Here is an 18,204-nt window from a genome sequence, read left to right on the forward strand (position 1 = left end):
TCGCTCATCCTTTTTTGGTGTAAATGTATCTGGCATATTTAGGAACAGCCAGCCAACATCATTATACCTTTCAATGCCACAAAACTCTGTTAAGGTATCAAAACACTCTCACTCTTTTAAGCATGTGACTAGCAGTATCCAATGGTGATATTTTGCATGTCTCTACTGCCAACTTACACCACGGACTATCAGTGCCATCTAGATTATTGGAAATAGAGTCATTAGTGCCTTTGAATCTAATCAGAGAAGAGAACCAATTGCAAAAACCCCAGAACTAATTCAGAAAACCCATTTTTAAGATTCTGTTTCTCAAGAAGAATTCCTAGTACCAAAGCTGTATTAACCAGGGTTCTCTACGGGAAACAGAAAAAGGAGATATTTGTAAATATTATGAGATTTTATAAAAATGTCTCACACAACTGCGGGGGTGGACAAATTCAAATTCCAAAGTATAGGCAGGAAGCTGGCAACCCCAATGAAGGTTTTTTTTTTGTTTTTTTTTTATGACTTGAGATTGGTGACTGCTGTTGCCCAATGAAGGTTTTTGATGTATTCCCCAGAAGAAGCTGACTGGCAGAAGTAGAGATGAAAATTCTCTCTTCTGACTGCTGATGTCATACTTCACCTTTGAAGGCTTCGACTGATTCGATGAAACATTTCTCACTGCTGAGGAAACTCTCCTTAGTTGCTTGTAGATGTAATCAGCCATAGATGCAGTCAACCTACTGATGACTTAAGTCTATGAAATGTCCTCACGGTAACAGGCTGGTGCTTGCTTGACCAGACAACTGGGCACTGTTACCTGGTCAAGTTGACACATGAACCTAACCATCACACCCAGCAATTCCACTGTCAGGAATTTAGCCTTAAGAAATAATGGGACAAACATACAAAGCTATTTATTGCAACATTGGTTTTGTTTACACATATTTTCTAAATTTTTTCTGTTAAGTGCATCCAAGCTTTTAGGCTATTCATAAAGCCTTCATAGTTTGTGTATTGACATGCAAAATGAAATACATTACTGAATGAAAATAGGTTTGCCAGAAAGCATGTGTACTACAATTCCATTTATGTCAAAACATAGATCTATATTTTTATCTATTTTAAAAGGTTGGCAGGTGGTCATCAAACTATTGGCAGTGATTATGTCTGAAGATTAGAATTAAGGTATGATAGGAAGGAGGAGAAATTTTGCCTTATCTTTACTACACATCTATATTATATGAATTTTTTTAAATGCACATTCCTGTTATAATTTTGAAAATTCGAATGTGTTGACTAACTTTTGACTTACCATTTTCTCTGGAATAAAGTCTAAACTTCTTAGCTTTACGTTTAAAGCATGCAACAGTTTGGCCCCAAAGTACTTTTCACCAATCTTTTAGAAACATTCATTAATAGAATTTAGTTCCATTTCAGGCCTCTTACTTGAGCCCAACTATTCTCACCAAATACAGTTTCCTGGTTTGACACTTGTGAATGTCCTTTCTTTTGCTTATAATGCTCTCCCTCTTCTTTCCTGTTTGCAAAGATCCAACAGAACCATGAAGTTCAGATCAAGTGCTATCAAGCAGCGTTCTCCTTCCCTTAACTTCCTATATTATGCAATATCTGATGCATAAGAAATGACCTCTATCAAATGAAGAAATGAATCGTCACAGTTAAGTTAAATTTCCTGCTAAGCGTTCGCTTTCTCATTATTAAAGCAGAGACATACTAGTTACCACACTGGGTTACTGTGAGGCTTAAATGAGATTATTATGAAAAGCATTTCACACAATACCAGGACGTAGTAAGTCACAGTCTGATAAGAGGTGGTATTATGATTATCTTTTTTCATCTATTTGCATGTAATCTCCCTGTCTAGACTGTCAGCTTTTGGATGGCCGAAACTGCATGTCACATATTCTAATATCTTTCACCAAACTTGGTCCAGTAAGGGCCTTGAATATGAAACACACTCAATATTTATTGTTAATAATGATATTGAAGGTTATGAAATATATTCGCTGTAAAATTTCAAAGAAACAAAAACTCACTTCATGTGGGGAAATATTATGACTCCATAGCACCGAGAATAAAATATTAATGCTAAAATTAAAATGCCAGCTTGAAATATCCGAATAAAAAATAGCCTCTGCCTTTAGTGAAGTCACAGAAAATAAGGCAAGTCTTTCCCAGAATTCTATTTTCACACAGTTGATACTTGTAAGATGCTAAGCAATAATAGTGAATTATTTACAGAAAACACCAGATGAATTTGGTTTGTTTAATTTTTTTTGACAGATAACACACCATGCGTCTGTTGAAGGATCCATGTGTTCAAGAGTTTTGAAATATGGAACTTTATATTCTTCCATAGAAAGAAAATGTTCTATTCCAGAGACAATAGCGAGAGAGACCAAGTTTCATTGTGTTTGGTTCTACACATTGTTCTAGTTTAAAATCTCTACTAGATTACAGGTCTAAAGTCTCAGTAAAGTTATTGTCAGCCTCATTGGCTTAAGGTCTCACTTTATCCCCCTGGACAGATATGATCTGTATGGCATGGCACAGAGCCATTTAAACAACTGGACTCAACAGGCACAGTACATTATCTTAGGATAAAAAAGTTAGGTTGCTTTTTATCTTTGGAGCCCTAGCAAGTAGTTTGTTGAGCATGGTTTCTTTTTGAGCCTTTTTGAGACTAAAAGACACCCCAACAAAAGAGAACCTCTTTTGTTGCTCAGATGTGGCCTCTCTCTCTCTTAGCCAACATGACAATCAAACTCACTGCCCTCCCCTTCTCTACATGGGGACATGACTCCCAGGGGTGTGGACCTTCCTGGCAACGTGAGACAGAAATCCTAGAATGAGCTGAGATTTAGCATCAAGGAATTGAGAAAAACTTCTCGACCAAAAGGGGGAAGAGAGAAATGAGAGAAAATAAAGTGTCAAAGGCTGAGAGATTTCAGAGTTGAGAGGTTATCCTGGAAGTTATTTGTATGCATTAAACTAGATATCACCTTTTTAGTTAAGGTGTAATGGAGAGGCTGGAGGGAACTGCCTGAAAATGTAGAGCTGTGTTCCAGTAGCCATGTTTCTTGAAGATGATTGTATAATGATACAGCTTTCACAATGTGATTGTGTGATTGTGAAAACCTTGTGTCTGATGCTCCTTGTATCTATGGTATGGACAGATGAGTAAAACATATGGATTAAAAATAAATAAATAATAGGGGGAACAAATGTTAAAATAAATTAGTAGATTGAAATGCTAGTGATCAATGAAAGGGAGTTTCTAAGGGGTATAGAAAAAAATAGGGGAAACAAAGGCTAAAACATATTAGGTAGATGGAAATACTAGCAGTCAATGAGAGAGAGGGATAAGGGGTATGGTGAGCACGAATTTTGTTCTTTTTTCTTTTTATTTCTTTTTATGAATTGCTGCAAATGTTCTAAGAAATGATCATGGTGATGAATATACAACTATGTGATGATATTGTGAGTTATTGATTATATACCAAGAATGGAATGATCATATGGTAAGAATGTTTGTGTTTATATGTTGTTATGTTTTAAAAAATTTTTTTAAATTAAAAAAAATTCCTTTTTTGATATGTTGGAAACAAGAACCATCAACAGTCTTAAGCAAAGGGAAAGTGTCCTAAAAGAAGTGTTTCAGGAAGATGAATACAACAGGAGTTCTTATTCCTGGGAATGATACTTTCACCTTTATAAATATGCACTTTTTAATTTTGACTTCAATAAATATTCATGGTTTATTGCAGCTAAAAGATCAGAATAAAATAGAGCATTATAGTATCTACTCATTTTTGTTTTGTAACTATTTACTTTTATAATATTTTTGATGATAAGCAAAAACATGTCAATTATAGTTGATATGTTTTCCTCTTTAGTAATAGGCAGTTACAGATGAATGCTTGATAAAAAATACATTTTTAATGAGTGATAAACATTTCAAGAATTATCACAGAGGAGGGTTTGTTTGGCTTTTTTTTGGTAAAGGGAAAGAGATTAGACATCAAAAAAATTAACCGAATTCAAAAATTTTTCTCAGGATGAACATGCACTCTTGCCCTAACGGAAAAAAAAAATTCTTCTAATAGATAGTATTGGAGAATAGGACCAGAAGGAGGTTAGCTTAGTACAAGCTCTACACTTAATTAAATACTGGACGAATATTTGATAGCCCAGCTTGGTGGCAGTCTCTGATGTCTACACAGTGTATTTCTTGGATGCAGCTGTTGTTTCTGACAGCATTGTTTTCTTTGCCTGCCAAAATGGTTAATGTTATCCTTAAATGACTGCATGGAGAGCTCTCTGTCTTTTGAATTACAATAGCATGTGCATCTGACCTCAGACAAACTTTGCTTATACTCATGGATCTACTGATTGCAGTTAGAGTCCATCCTTTCATTCTGTTATGTGCACTGTGCCAGCTACACATTAATCTCAAAGCTGAAAGTCATGCAGGTGATAGACGAGACCTTAATATGCTGTAAAGATTTAATATTGGTTTGTTTTGAGTGCTGGCTACCTCTTTGGAAGGCACAATTAAAATATGATGTTAATGAGGTTAATCCTTTTGTAAGAGTTAGTTTCCTTTGGTTTTGATGGCCTCAGATGATATTTCCAATTAATGTTTTTTGGCTTTTTTTTTTTATAAAACTGGGATCATACAATCATCCTTACTGGTAGTTTAACCCCACTTAGATTCTGGAACTAATCCTGGTCTTTGACCAGGGAATTACAGAAATTACACAAATTAGCCCCATGGCATTTAGCAAAGTCATGGTCACTTCTGGTCCTCTTTTCTCCTTGTACCTTCTGGGTAGGAAAGGACTCTGGCTTTGCTTTTTGTAGCCAGTTCTCTTTAGTTCTTGTAAGTACTCCAGTCTTATCCCTGTAGGTACCCCTTTCCTTTAGTGTTCCAGCCTTGCCCACCCCACCCTTAAATTTCAGGAAATGAAGTTTTACTGAGGCACTCAGCCCTCCACCACTGTGGGAAACTCAAGGTTGCCCCTCCCTACACTCCATTTCCTGAGGAAAAAGAGCTCTGATATAAATTTGCCAACACACATATCATCTATATAATGTGTGTGTGTAGTGGAAGGGAAGTGGGGTTGACAATGAGTGCATTTTCTTTTTCTCTGGGTGTGAAAATTTTAAATATTCAGTTTAACGAATTTTTACATATTGGGTACACTCCGGTAAATTCCACCCAGATCAAAAAATAATTGTTTTCAACACCCCCAGAAAGCCTCTCAAGTCCCTTCCCAGGCAGTATGAAACACCCCACCACCCTGTCTCCAGAGATAACTACTATTCTGACCTTTCTCAACATATGATAGTTTTGCTGTTCTTGAACTTCATATAAATGGAATCATACAGTATGTTCTCCTTTGTGTGTAGCTTCCTTTTGCTCATCATTATGTCTGTAGGATTCATTCATTTCTGCATCTGGAGGAGAGTACCTGCTTTTGGGTCAGAAGGGTAGCAGTTTCTGTGGCTCTCAAACAATCCAGTCTGGTGCAAGACTTGAGGTTCCACGCAGGCTTTTGAACCAAAGCTTAATAGTGACTTTCCTAGAGTGTGGTGGTAAACACCTAGTTGAGGATGGCCAAGCTTACCACCTTGCCACAAGTAATGCTGCTGTCATGGTCAGGTTCACGTGTCAACTTGGCCAGGAGGTGGGACCTGTTTGTCTGATTGGGCAAGTGCTGGCCTGTCTTTTGCTATGAGGACATTTCATAGAATTAAATCATGATCATGTTGGCTACATCCACAGCTGATTCCATTTGTAATCAGCCAAGGGGAGTGTCTTCTGCAATGAGTGATGCTTAATCTAATCACTGGAAGCCTTTTAAGGAGGATTCAGAAGAGACAGGTTCTCTTTCTGCTTCGGCTGGTGAGCCTCTTCTGTGGAGTTTGTCCAGACCCTCCATTGGAGTCGTGAGCTTCACAGCCTGCCCTACGGGTTTTGGACTCTACATTCCCATGGTTACATGAGACACTTTTTATAAATTTTATATTTATAAATGTTTCCTGTTGATTCTCTTTCTTTAGAGAACCCTAGCTAATACAGCTGTGTTCCATTTACCTTTTGGCATCATTCCTAGTTATATTCCTCTGAACCTGACACCAGCCTGGGCAGAGTTTTCCGCTGATCATCTGCTTTTCTGTGAATGTCCAAGCATAGATTCTGCTCGTTCCTATCCTGTTCACTGGCCACACTCCTAACCAAGGAAAATTGAGTAAGAGTGAGGACAAACTGACTATCATTATTCAGTGTCCAAGTCCCACCAATGAGTATGCCCCAGCACCCCTATTGTGGACCGACAGCACATTAATTTAGCAGCTTCTGGTTGGTGTGATACATGATCGGGCCAGGGGGAAAGCTTAGTCATGGGCCCACTCTCACACTTCCTTTGCTGATGGGTATTATGTGAGATAACAGGCTGGTAGATCAAACACTCCATAAGCTCTTAAATAGTGGTGCTGGTAGAAGCTCTGCAGGCAGGAGACGCTAACGTATAACCAAAATATGTGTTTATTACTGTCAGAAAAAAAAATTCACAAATGGTCTCACGGATTCAACTTCCCAGCAAGTCGCAGCTTGTTTTTTTTTGGAAGATGGTGTCACAGTGGTGGCTCAGCACTGGTTTCCATAGATGACGTGATAGACATTTGGCAATGGCAGCAGTTTGGTTGGATTTGGTAAGAGGTAGCCCATACAACTGGACTCACGCAGACTCTTTCTTTCCCCATGGCCATGTTCGTGTGCCCATCATGCCAGTACATCAACCAACCAAATCATTTTGTCTACTTGGGTTTTTTTTTTTTTTTTTTTTTTTGCCTCTTTCATGATAGATTATCATGATAGAAAGATCTTCACACTTGTACTTCCATCCACAAATATATACACTGCTCAATGAGAAATACTGCCAAGATATTCCAAATCAATTATTTCTAGTTTAACCTCTAGGAGCTTATTATTAAACTTTCCCAATCTAACCTTTGGATAACTTTTTCCCACAGGGGTTACCATTAACTTGAGAGCAAAACTGAGCATCAGATTCTCTTCCATTGGTTTTGGGGGAAAAAAAAGAAAAGACATCATTTAAGCTGTTCCTTGTAAAAGGTCAGTAATTTATTAGTTCAAATAAGCTAAGACTTATATCCTCAAAGCTGTTTAATTTTGATGATTGTCAGACTATATTAATAGATTTCAGTCTTAGGATGTGTAACTTGGCTGGGCAGAGAAAAGTTTTACACTTTAAGGGATTAATATCTATGAGAGGAGGGAGAATGAAAAGCAAAGTATCCTTATTCTGAACTATAGTTTTCCACATGAATTTTTTTGGCCATTAAAAAACTGTTGTGGGGCAGGCCACGGTGGCTCAGCAGGCAGAGCTCTTGCCTGCCATGCCAGAGACCCGGGTTCAATTCCTGGTGCCTGCCCATGCGAAAAAAAAAAAATTCTTGTGATATGACGTCCTGAAGCACATGACAAGATGGATGAGCATTGAGGACATAATGCTGAGTGAAGTTAGCCAGACACAAAAGGATAGATATGGCATGATTCCACTTTTATAATTAGCATAAAGGTATCATCAGAGGCTTATAGTACAGAATGTAAGGGACTGAGAGATACATAGAAGCTAGAGATGGGTGAACTGTTAGCTAATGAGTTTTGAACTCCAATGTAAGGGAATAGATAGGAGTGAAGGTGGTTCTCTGGTGGGTCTATAAAAATATTACCATATTGAAGATGAACAAAATTGAAGGGGTTGTATAGACCTACACGTCCTACGGACTCACACTAGAAATATGAATGAGTTCGCACAAGAATTACTTCAAAGACATGATTCTTGTATAAAGAGTTTTAAGTCCACGGTGCAGGGGGAAAACTGCTATTGCATGCCATGAGCTATGTTCAAAAGGAAAACATCAGCATTACCACAGCAACAGTAGAGGTAAATAACGGGGGGAGGGACAAGAGTTAAGAGGAAGTTTAGATTTCCTATTTGGCGAGGGTGTTTATTGGTCTTCTTTCTCTTGGAAACAATGAAATTATCTAAAATTGAAAATGTTGATGGACTGTGGACTTTGGGCATTCGACATGATGCCCGATGAATGCAGGTGGCTGAAGGATGCACTGATGGAGAAGTAGATTGGCAAACGATGGTGTATACTTATGAATGAAGGTTGTGCTGCTACAAATGAAACAATGTCGTGAGGCATGCGGCAATGTGAATGAACATGGGGGACATTTGGTGAGACAAAACAAGCCAGAAACAAAAGAACAGAATTGTTATGGTCACCTTTAGAAATGCTTATAAGAAAACAGGGACCTAGATTGTAAGTTTTTAGAGCAGACACATTAAGTCCAGAGTGGTGATTATTATTTCTGGGTTTTGAGAGGCTGTTTTATATATATAACCTGATATTTAGAGATGACAATGAAGCTGAACAGATTGGGTTTAAAGTAATTCAAAACATAGGGTTAAGGAAGACAGTGTCTATATTTTAGAACCACACATACTCTTTGAGACCAATAGAAGAAAGGTTTATTTGATCTGGAACTGAAATTTTCTGTAGTGCATAATCTAATTCAACCTATCTGTATAGCTTATTTGAACAATTGAACCACAGGGGGCCCAGAATAAGAAAGAGGCCCTTTAATCCTGTATAGATTATTGTAATGCCTGGAAACATCCTAGAATATATTAAGCAGATAATTAAAAAGTATTGGCAAAATCCCCTGAGGGATGGGAGAACCACTATGGAACTATTAAACCTTACCATCAGGGAATCCCCTGACACTGTGTCAAACTTTAGGGACACCCAAATCAATAGGCCATGCCCCTGATCATGAGACTTACTTTTGTGAAGCTTATGTAGGTAGCGGAGAAGCTCAGACTACCAATAGGCATGCCTAAGGGTTACTTCTGGAGAACCTCTTTTGTTGCTCAGATGTGGCCTCAGTCTCTCTAAGCCCAATTCTGCAAGTGAAATCATTGCCTTCCCTCCCCTACGTGGGACAAGACATTGAGGGGTGAAAGCCTCCCTGGCGATGTGGGAGATGACTCCCAGGGATGAATCCAGACCTGGCACCATGGGATCAACAATTCCATCCTGACCAAATGTGGGGAAAGAATGTAATTAATAAAGTATCAGTGGCGGAGAGAGTTCAGATAGAGTCGAGAGGCTACTCTGGAGGTTGCTCTTACGCAAACTTCAGGTAGACCTTGCTACCTATCATAACCTGCCAACCCCCAACCAGGACCATTCCAGCCAGTCCTAAAGAACACCTAGGGCAATTTATAAGATTCCACATGGGTTCCAGGCACTAGAGTAACTTGCCAGAAACCTACAACCTCCAGATGGGTCCCTGGTCCAGATAAGTACTGACACTAGCCCAGTCTTTCCAGAACATCAGATAGTTCCATTTCCCTACCCCATATTAGTGACAGACCCTTCTAATATCAAAAATTTAGAATGGCCATAGCCCAAACAACCCCAATGAGAGGTATGGAAAGATCAAAGGTGATGGTGGAATTATACATAGAAGATAGGACTTAACAACTGAATATGAATCATAAAATTGATACCCCTTTTAGTCTCCAATATTGTAGAGTAGCTAGAAGTAAAAACCTAAATTTGTGAAATTGTAACCCATGTCAAAGTCTGAAATATGTTCTATAACTAATTGTGGTGCTGTGCTTGGAAATTTATAGCTTTTTATACATATGAAAAAAGAAGGGAAAAAAAGTCGATTGTGATGATGAAAAAATGTTTAGGCCATCAAGCCTCCTATACTCTGGAGCAGCTAGAAGGAAAAACCTGAGAGGATCGTATGGTAGCCCATGACAAACTCTGGGATCTTTCCTGTAACCACTTGTTGAAGAGTGCTTTGAGAACTATTGCTTTTTCATTTCTTTGCTTTGTATATATGTTATATTATACAATTTAAAAAGTTAAAAAAAAAGAAAAAAAAAACAGCCATAGAGGACCTGAAAAAAAAAAACTGTTGTGTATTAACCTTACCTTTTTACTTTTTTTTTTTTTTGGTTAGGAAAACAAAAAAGGGGTTGGCAAGGCACTCTCATTCTGTGGTAGTGATTTTTGTGCTCTCTCTACAAGCACAAGATATTAAAGTGTTCTTCTGAATTTCATTGCTGAAAGGTCATCTCCCAACCTCATTTTGTACATGAGTAAAGGATGAAATTATGTTTTGATACCTACCATAAAAAATATATTGTTGTTGAATAAAGGATGGTTCCATGAAAGAAGTTATCCAGTCAGATAGCCATGTGGTCATTGCACAAATAGGGCCACGTTCCTGTCAAGGTAAGTACCTCACAAACCCTGTGGGCTCCCAGGTAAACCAAAAGTACAATCCACCTTGGCCTATGGGTTTATCAGGATACTTCTCCCTCGTGGTCTCGCCCTGATAGGCAACAGAAAAGATTTTGGCATTTCAAAAAGTCTCCCCATTTTAGCTACCCTCAGCAATTAGTCATAAAATCATTAAGGTCACAGACGGATAAAGTGTTAGTCTCATGCGTCTTGAACAGAGGTATAACAAACTTCCTGCATTGGCTCCTTTCCTTCAAGGCTGGAGATGAGAGAAGAAATTCTTTTTTAAATTTCTTTGAAATAAATTTCATTTCTTTGTCCTGGGATGCTTGGCTTCAGAATGAGTCCTGATTACCCCCCTCTTGTTTCTAATTAGCCATTTTTTCACTCTTTTTTCTCTTCTTTGATTCCGCATCCCATTTATATCCACGAGGCAGTGTAGGAAAGTCAAGGGAAACAGAAGAAAAGTTCCATAGAGACACAGACACTAGAGAGGGCGCGTGTGCCATTCCATAGAGACACAGACACTAGAGAGGGCGCGTGTGCCATTCCATAGAGACACAGACACTAGAGAGGGCGCGTGTGCCATTCCATAGAGACACAGACACTAGAGAGGGCGCGTGTGCCATTCCATAGAGACACAGACACTAGAGAGGGCGCGTGTGCCATTCCATAGAGACACAGACACTAGAGAGGGCGCGTGTGCCATTCCATAGAGACACAGACACTAGAGAGGGCGTGTGCGCCATTCCATAGCTTTCCCCCAAATCAGCACGTTCTGAGTACTCCGTCGGTATTATATACTTACACTGTTGGCTTATGGTTAGAAGTCAAAATTCAGTGCCTGAATTTGAGTACCAAGAAAAATCATGAATGCAGGTGCCCGGGTGGTTCAGTGGGGCATAATGCTTGCTTTTCATGCGGGAGACCCGGGTTCGATTCCTGGATCATGCACCTAAAAAAAAAAAATCATGTATGCAATTAATTTAAAATCCTCCTTTTGACACTATTTAACATTCCAAGTCCTCGTCAAATAAAAGGGAAGACAAGCATTTATTTTTCTCTTTAACCAAATGGGCTTAGTTGATGAGGAAAGGTCCTTTTTATAAAAAAATTTCAGCTAATAAATTTGGAAGGAATAATGGAATTAGAAAATAATTATTTGAAACCCCTGTCATAATTGACTCAGGCAAAAATCATTAATGGTTGAAACCATTAGTTGAAAGGCTGATTGGAAACTTTACAATGCCATACAATGAAGGCATGAAGCTGTCATCGTATGAATCTTCTGATTGATTTTAGCATCAATAAGACTGGGACAACCACACATTGTGGGCCTCCTCCTGTGATACAACTGACAGCACCTCCCACAAATTGTTTTTGCAACAACCACAAAATTGAACTGGAATCTAGTTAAGCCTCTAGAGGAGGCTTTTCCATTCATAGGAAAAATGGGAGACAGAAAAACAAGCTAAATGATAATTTCAGAATGTGTGATGTTCTCCAGGGCAACTTACCTGATTTCTGCAAGTAGTCAAAGGCAGTGGGGAAAGAAAATGGGAGAGAGCTGCTCTGGAGCAGCAGAGACCACCTGATTTATTTTTTTTAATTAATTTTTTTGTTTTATTTTAAATATCAAAAAACACCAAACAAACGCAAACATTCTTAACTTTGGATCATTCCGTTCTACATATATAATCAGTAATTCACAATGTCATCACATAGTTGCATATTCATCATGATCATTTCTTAGAACATTTGTATCTATTCAGAAAACGAAATAAAAAGGAAACAGAAAAATATTCATACATATCATACCCCTTACCTCTCCCTTTCATTGATCACTAGCATTTCAATCTAAATTTATTTTAACATTTATTCCCCCATTATTTATTTATTTTTAATCCATATGTTTTACTCATCTGTCCATACCATAGATAAAAGGAGCATCAGACACAAGGTTTTCACAATCACACAGTCACATTGTGAAAGCTATATCATTACACAATCATCTTCAAGAAACATGGCTTTAGAACACAGCTCTACATTTTCAGGCAGTTCCCTCCAGCCTCTCCACTACATCTTCAACAACAAAGTTACCTCTACTTAATGCGTAAAAATAACCTCCAGGATAACCTCTTAACTCTGTTCGGAATCTCTCAGCAATTGACATTTTATTTTGCCTCATTTCACTCTTCCCCCTTTTGGGTGAGAAGATTTTCTCAATCCCTTGATGCTGAGTCTCAGCTCATTCTAGGGTTTTTCTCAATTCCTTGATGCTGAGTCCCAGCTCATTCTAGGATTTCTGACCCACTTTGCCAGGAAGGTCCACACCCCTGGGAGTCATGTCCCACGTAGACAGGGGGAGGGTGGTGAGTTTGCTTGTTGTGTTGGCTGGAGAGAGAGGCCACATCTGAGCAACAAAAGAAGTTCTCCTGGGGGTGACTCTTAGGCCTGAATTTAAGTAGACTTGACCTATCCTTTGTGGGGTTAAGTTTCATATGAACAAACCTCAAGATGGGGGGCTCAGCCTATAGCTTTGGTTGTCCGCACTGCTTGTGAGAATATCAAGAATTCAACTTGGGGAAATTGAATTTTCCCCCTTAGAGACCACCTGATTTTGTTTACATCCTGATTCAAACAAACTATGAAAAAGTTTGTTTTTTAAGTAATCTGAAAATTTTGATTATGGTATGGATTTTAGACGATGCAAAGGAATTATTGATAAATTTTTGGGTGTTATAAATACTTTATGACTATGATTTAAAAGTTCTTATTTTTAGAGACTCATAGATCAAGAATACAGGGGTGAGATGACTTGATGTCTAGGGTTTATTTTTTTTCAAGTTTGGCAAAGGCAAAAAAAGGGGCAAATGAAATACATGTGGCACGATCTTTATAATTATTGATGGGTAGTGATGGGAGTGGTGGTGGGCAAGGGGGGTTTATATTTTTAATTCCTTAAACAGCAGGCAATAAATCTAGTTTTTAGTAAAATAATAAGATTCCTATAGCCAATATAAATTCCTAGACAGGAAACCTACATGCAACATATGAGATAAATATTTTCATCTTACTGTATTTATTACCCTCCTATCTTCATTTAAAAATAACAGTTAAGAATCGCTGCCAATGTAGGAGGAGAATAACAGAGAAGATAGGATCCAACAAATGAATATGAGTGCTGAATCATTATGTTGATATTTCTGTTGGTGTCTAGTGGCTTGGTACAGCTAGAAGAAAAAACAAAAAATCGTGGAACTGTAATCTATAGCAAACTTGAAAATCTGTTCTGTAACTACTTGTCTAAATATCCTTGGAAAATTAGTGCTTTTTTGCATATATGTTATATTTCACACACCAAAAAAGTTTTTTAAAAAATCACTGCCAATGTAAACACTAGACATAGAGCTGTGCACTAGCACAGATGTCTTATTAGTTCATCTGTGTATGTGGAGACTCAGATGCAGACAAGAACAGGTTTGGTACCTTGCCACACAATACAAAATGGCAGGTCAGATCCCTGGGAATTAGAAGACCAAGATTCATCCCTCTGCTGCCACTGACGTATTATATGAGCTTGTGTTCATTCATTTTTTTTGGCTTTGTTCCCCCATCCATTTGCTATGCATCACATTTTCCATCTACTTTGGGGAAATGGCAAGGGTTAATGAGAAAACACCAGTGAAATGCTTTGAGCTTCTCAGGAAAAAAAATATTTTTTCAGTAATACAGTATATTAAGTTTTTATTTTGACAGAGAACCACATAAAGTTTTTAAATTATAGATAACAAGCCAAACTTTATAATCATTAACAATCACTACGTAGGTAACATTTCCTAGCAAGAAATGCTGTCTAAACAACTTTTTAATTACACTCAGATTCGATTCACCGTTAAACCTCAAAGTTTCACTAGAAAGGCCGCATAAACTGCACTTAAATATATTTGTAAGATTTCAGCTATTCATTGAAAGGGCTAGAATGGAAGGTTTTTAAAAGCCTGAATTCTGGTTGGGTTTAATTGTTACAAATTCTGATTTTAATTGTGATAAGCACATGGGAGTAGAGTAGGTTAAAATTAGTTATTACTTTAATTTTAGTTCTTAAACAAAATTACTTTCTAATCTCCCATTGGGTAGAAATGGTGAGAAAAAAAAAACCCAGGGAATTCTTCACCTAGAATGATTAATGGCAGTGATATTTCAAAGCTCCCCTTCAATTAAGGAAATATAATAGATGATAACTGCATTTAAAAATGCCAACAATTCATTCTAAGTACTGAAATGTTGAAAAACTCAACCATATGGCTTTAGTTTAAGTAGATGTTACAAAAATACTTTTTTGGGTCACTTTCAGCTCCTTCCTCCTCATTCTATAAATGCAATCATATTTAGATAAAGTCAGTTACTTGCTTAGAAACCTCCAGTGGCTTCCTAGTGCACTGATAATTAAATCTAATGACCCTGTTCAATCAGCCCCTTCCTTCTTCTGTAACTACCCTCCCTTTGTTCTCACTTGTCTTTTTTCTGTTCCTTGAACTTGCAGATTTACTCTTTGCATTTGTTATTCCTTCAAACAGGATTACCCTTCCTTCATTGCTTTACCTATCTGTCTCCTTTTCACCACTGGGGTCTTGTCACCTCTTAGAAAGGCCTCCTCCTCCGTTGTAAGCTGTCACCTCCCCACCTCCATTTTCCACCACCTCACCCTAGTACCCTGTTTTATTGACATCATAGCATTTATCATTTTCTGATTTTGTCTTGTTGATTTATTTGTTGTCTTGATACTTCTCCTTGACACAGCAGGGGCATTGTCTGTTGTTCACCTCTGTTTTGGCATTTTCCCATAGACGTATCCCCGCTATTCAATTCTCTCATTCAAAAACCCTGGTCTGAGCTCCATGCAATGTATTCAGTCCCCCCGTTGTTCTGCAGCACTAATCATCTTCTTGTGCCTATCTGTTTTTCCAGAATCTAAGGTTGAAACTGTCTAATCCCCAGAAGAATGCTCCCATGAAGAAAAGAACAAGAATCTCACTTTGCCTTGTTTATCAACTACCTTGAGCATGAAGTTTCTTCTTTCCGAATCAGGGATTAGGAGCTTTTAATAATTCACACGCCTCAATAAGGGACCAGTTGGCTCTGGAGTTACCTTAATCTAACTCAGGCTTTCAATCAAAACTCAGAGTCCTGATTTTCCCCAATCCAACCCAAATAGTCAGAGTAACTCAAGTTTAATTTGTACATGTTCTAGCAGCCAGGGAGCCTGTTACTTCTACAACATCACTCTTTAATTCAAGAAATGTTCATTGAGAGTTTACTGGGTGCCAGGATTTGACTAGGTGCAGCAGAGAAGAAAGTTAACAAGATGTATTTTTCCTTAAGGAGCTATTTAGTAGGGAGATATAGACAAATAAACAAAAAATTAAAATAGAGTGTGCAACGTACTCTGACAGGACTAAGTATGGGATGTTATGGAAACAGAGGAGGTATTTTACTTAGCCTAGGGCGGGAGTGATGCTAGAGAGTCTTCACTGGCCCGGAGTGTTTGAGATATCCAAAAATAGGTGCTACACAAACACCAGAGTGTGCTACACAATCACCAGAGTGTTCTAAGTGGTGGATGTAGTATCTGCAAAGGCCAAAAAATTATAAAGCACGGAAAAAGAAGCTCATTGTAAGCAGGGTTTGGGGTAAAGGGAGGTGGGAGAGGGTAAAGCTATGGAAACAAGCAGGGACCTAATTATGGAAATTTTATACATCACTGGGCAGCCAGGATATTATTTGTCGCTGGAGGGTGACATGATTTGGTTTGTGTTTTAGAATGATTACTCTAGATGCCATGGGTAGATTGGATTGTTGATGAAAGAGACTAAAGACAAGAGGGTGATTTAGGAGCCTTTTGCAGTAATTGAGGCGAAAAATAATGGCCTGGACTACAGTAGCGCCAGAAAGGATGGCAAGTGGTGGATGGACTTAAGGTAGGCTTAGCAAATAGAACCAACAAGTCTTGGTGTTTGAGAGGCTGGTGGGGATGATAAATAGGATGGGTCAAACATGGCAGTTAGGTTGCTGGTTTGGGATGGTGCTTTAGTTTCCCAGTTGCTAAAACAGATGCCATGTGATGGGTTGGCTTAAAAACAGTAATTTATTGACCCACAGTTTTGAAGCTAGAAGTCCAAAGTCAAGGCATCATCAAGGCTATGGTTTTTCCCAGAAGTTCGTGGCTTTCTGGGGCTGACCACCAGTGATCCTTAGTCCTTGGCTTTTGTGACACATGGCAACACATGGAGGTCTCCCCTGGCTTTTCTTCCAGGTTCAGTTGACTTCTGGCTTCTGATTGCTTGCCCTGTGGCTTTCTCTCTCAAGGCTTCTCTATAAGTCCTTCAGTAATAAGATTAAGACCCATCTTGATTCAGTTGGCCACACGTTAATTTAAGTAACATCATTAAAAGGTCCTATTTACAAGGGTTGATACCCACAGGAAGGGATTCACCTTAGTAGGAAATTAAAGAAAAGAGAATGATACTGGCAAAAGCTGGTAAGTCTTTAACATGCTGTGCATGAAGTGCTTCTGGCACATTCAGATTAAGATATCCAGCTGTCACCTGGTCATCTGGAACTCAGGAGAGGGGGTCGGACAGGAGATAGAGGACTGGGAGCCACTGACATAGAGATGGTAGCAGGAGCCATGGGAGTGGATGAGATCCACTTTCATGTATGGGAGCATGCTGAAAAAATAATCAGTTAATTTTTTAAAAAAAGAATTGATTTCCTCATTGAGAATGGCTAAAGTAGTATAGAAATGTGCTAGTAATGTGCTAGTAAAAAAGATAAGGGACAGGGCGGGCCACAGTGACTCAGAAGGCAGAGTTCTTGCCTGCCCATGCAAAAAGGAAAAAAAGAGGGACAACAAGGAAGCAATGTATCATTATTGCCACCAGAATTTAGTAGCTTTTAAGTTAGAGTCTGAGTGCCCAGGATGGCTCTAAATTCTGAATGACCATAGAGTGAGTAGGTAAGAAAATTTTCTTTTGGGGGTCCTACGCTGCTGACTGAGGGAGCCCATGCTCCTTCCCCTTCTCCCACCTAAGAAGCTTTTTTTTCGGCATGGGCAGGCTCCGGGAATCGAACTCGGGTCTCTGGCAAGGCAGGTGAAAACCCTGCCTGCTGAGCCACCATGGCCTGTCCCTAATGGGCTTTTTTAAAAAGTGATTTAAGGGATACATATGCTGACTGTAGCATCTCTGTCCTGTCCCCTTGAAGCGGTGTAGCAACTCTCAGTTAAACTGTAAAGAATGGAAGCAAGCTTTGCTTTCCTGGAAGTGCCATTTTACAGACTGTTTAAATTTTTATAAAATCTGGAGACTTTTTGTCTGAGTAAGAAATAACGTAAGGGCGGGCCGCGGTGGCTCAGCGGGCAAGAGTGCTTGCCTGCTATGCCGGAGGACCCCGGTTCGATTCCCGGCCCCAGCCCATGTAAGAAACAAATAAACAAACAAAATATAATAAAACAAGAAAATGTTTAAAAGATGTTTCCCTTTCTTCCTCCCATTCTTCCTTCTCTCTGTCTTTCCTTCCCTTCCTCCCTCTCTCTAAAAAAAAAAAAAAAAAGAAATAACGTAGGCAAAATAAGTAGAAGGAAAAAAACAGTCCTTGAACTGCCTCATTCAAAAATTTTCTCAGGCATGATGAGCATGAGAAAGAAAAGGAGCATTTACGGAACACCTACGGAACATGTTCTCCATCATCAACAAATTTAGTCTCATGGTCACAAAATCTAGTACCATTTACAAGCTCTCAGAACCTTATTTCTGCAATTCCTCATTTGTATTG

General features: G+C 38.7%; 1 protein-coding gene across 1 annotated transcript in view; it reads left to right on the forward strand.

Annotated features, from left to right (window-relative positions):
- ERBIN (erbb2 interacting protein) overlaps positions 1 to 18,204 on the forward strand; it is a 271,624-nt gene that overhangs the window by 24,933 nt on the left and 228,487 nt on the right. The window contains exon 4 of the mRNA XM_077117317.1: positions 7,045 to 7,147. The gene's annotated coding sequence lies outside the window, so the exon portion shown is untranslated. The remainder of the gene's footprint in view (positions 1 to 7,044; positions 7,148 to 18,204) is intronic.

The sequence above is a fragment of the Tamandua tetradactyla genome, chromosome 9, assembly GCF_023851605.1.
Source record: "Tamandua tetradactyla isolate mTamTet1 chromosome 9, mTamTet1.pri, whole genome shotgun sequence".
In the NCBI taxonomy this organism is placed as follows: domain Eukaryota; kingdom Metazoa; phylum Chordata; class Mammalia; order Pilosa; family Myrmecophagidae; genus Tamandua; species Tamandua tetradactyla.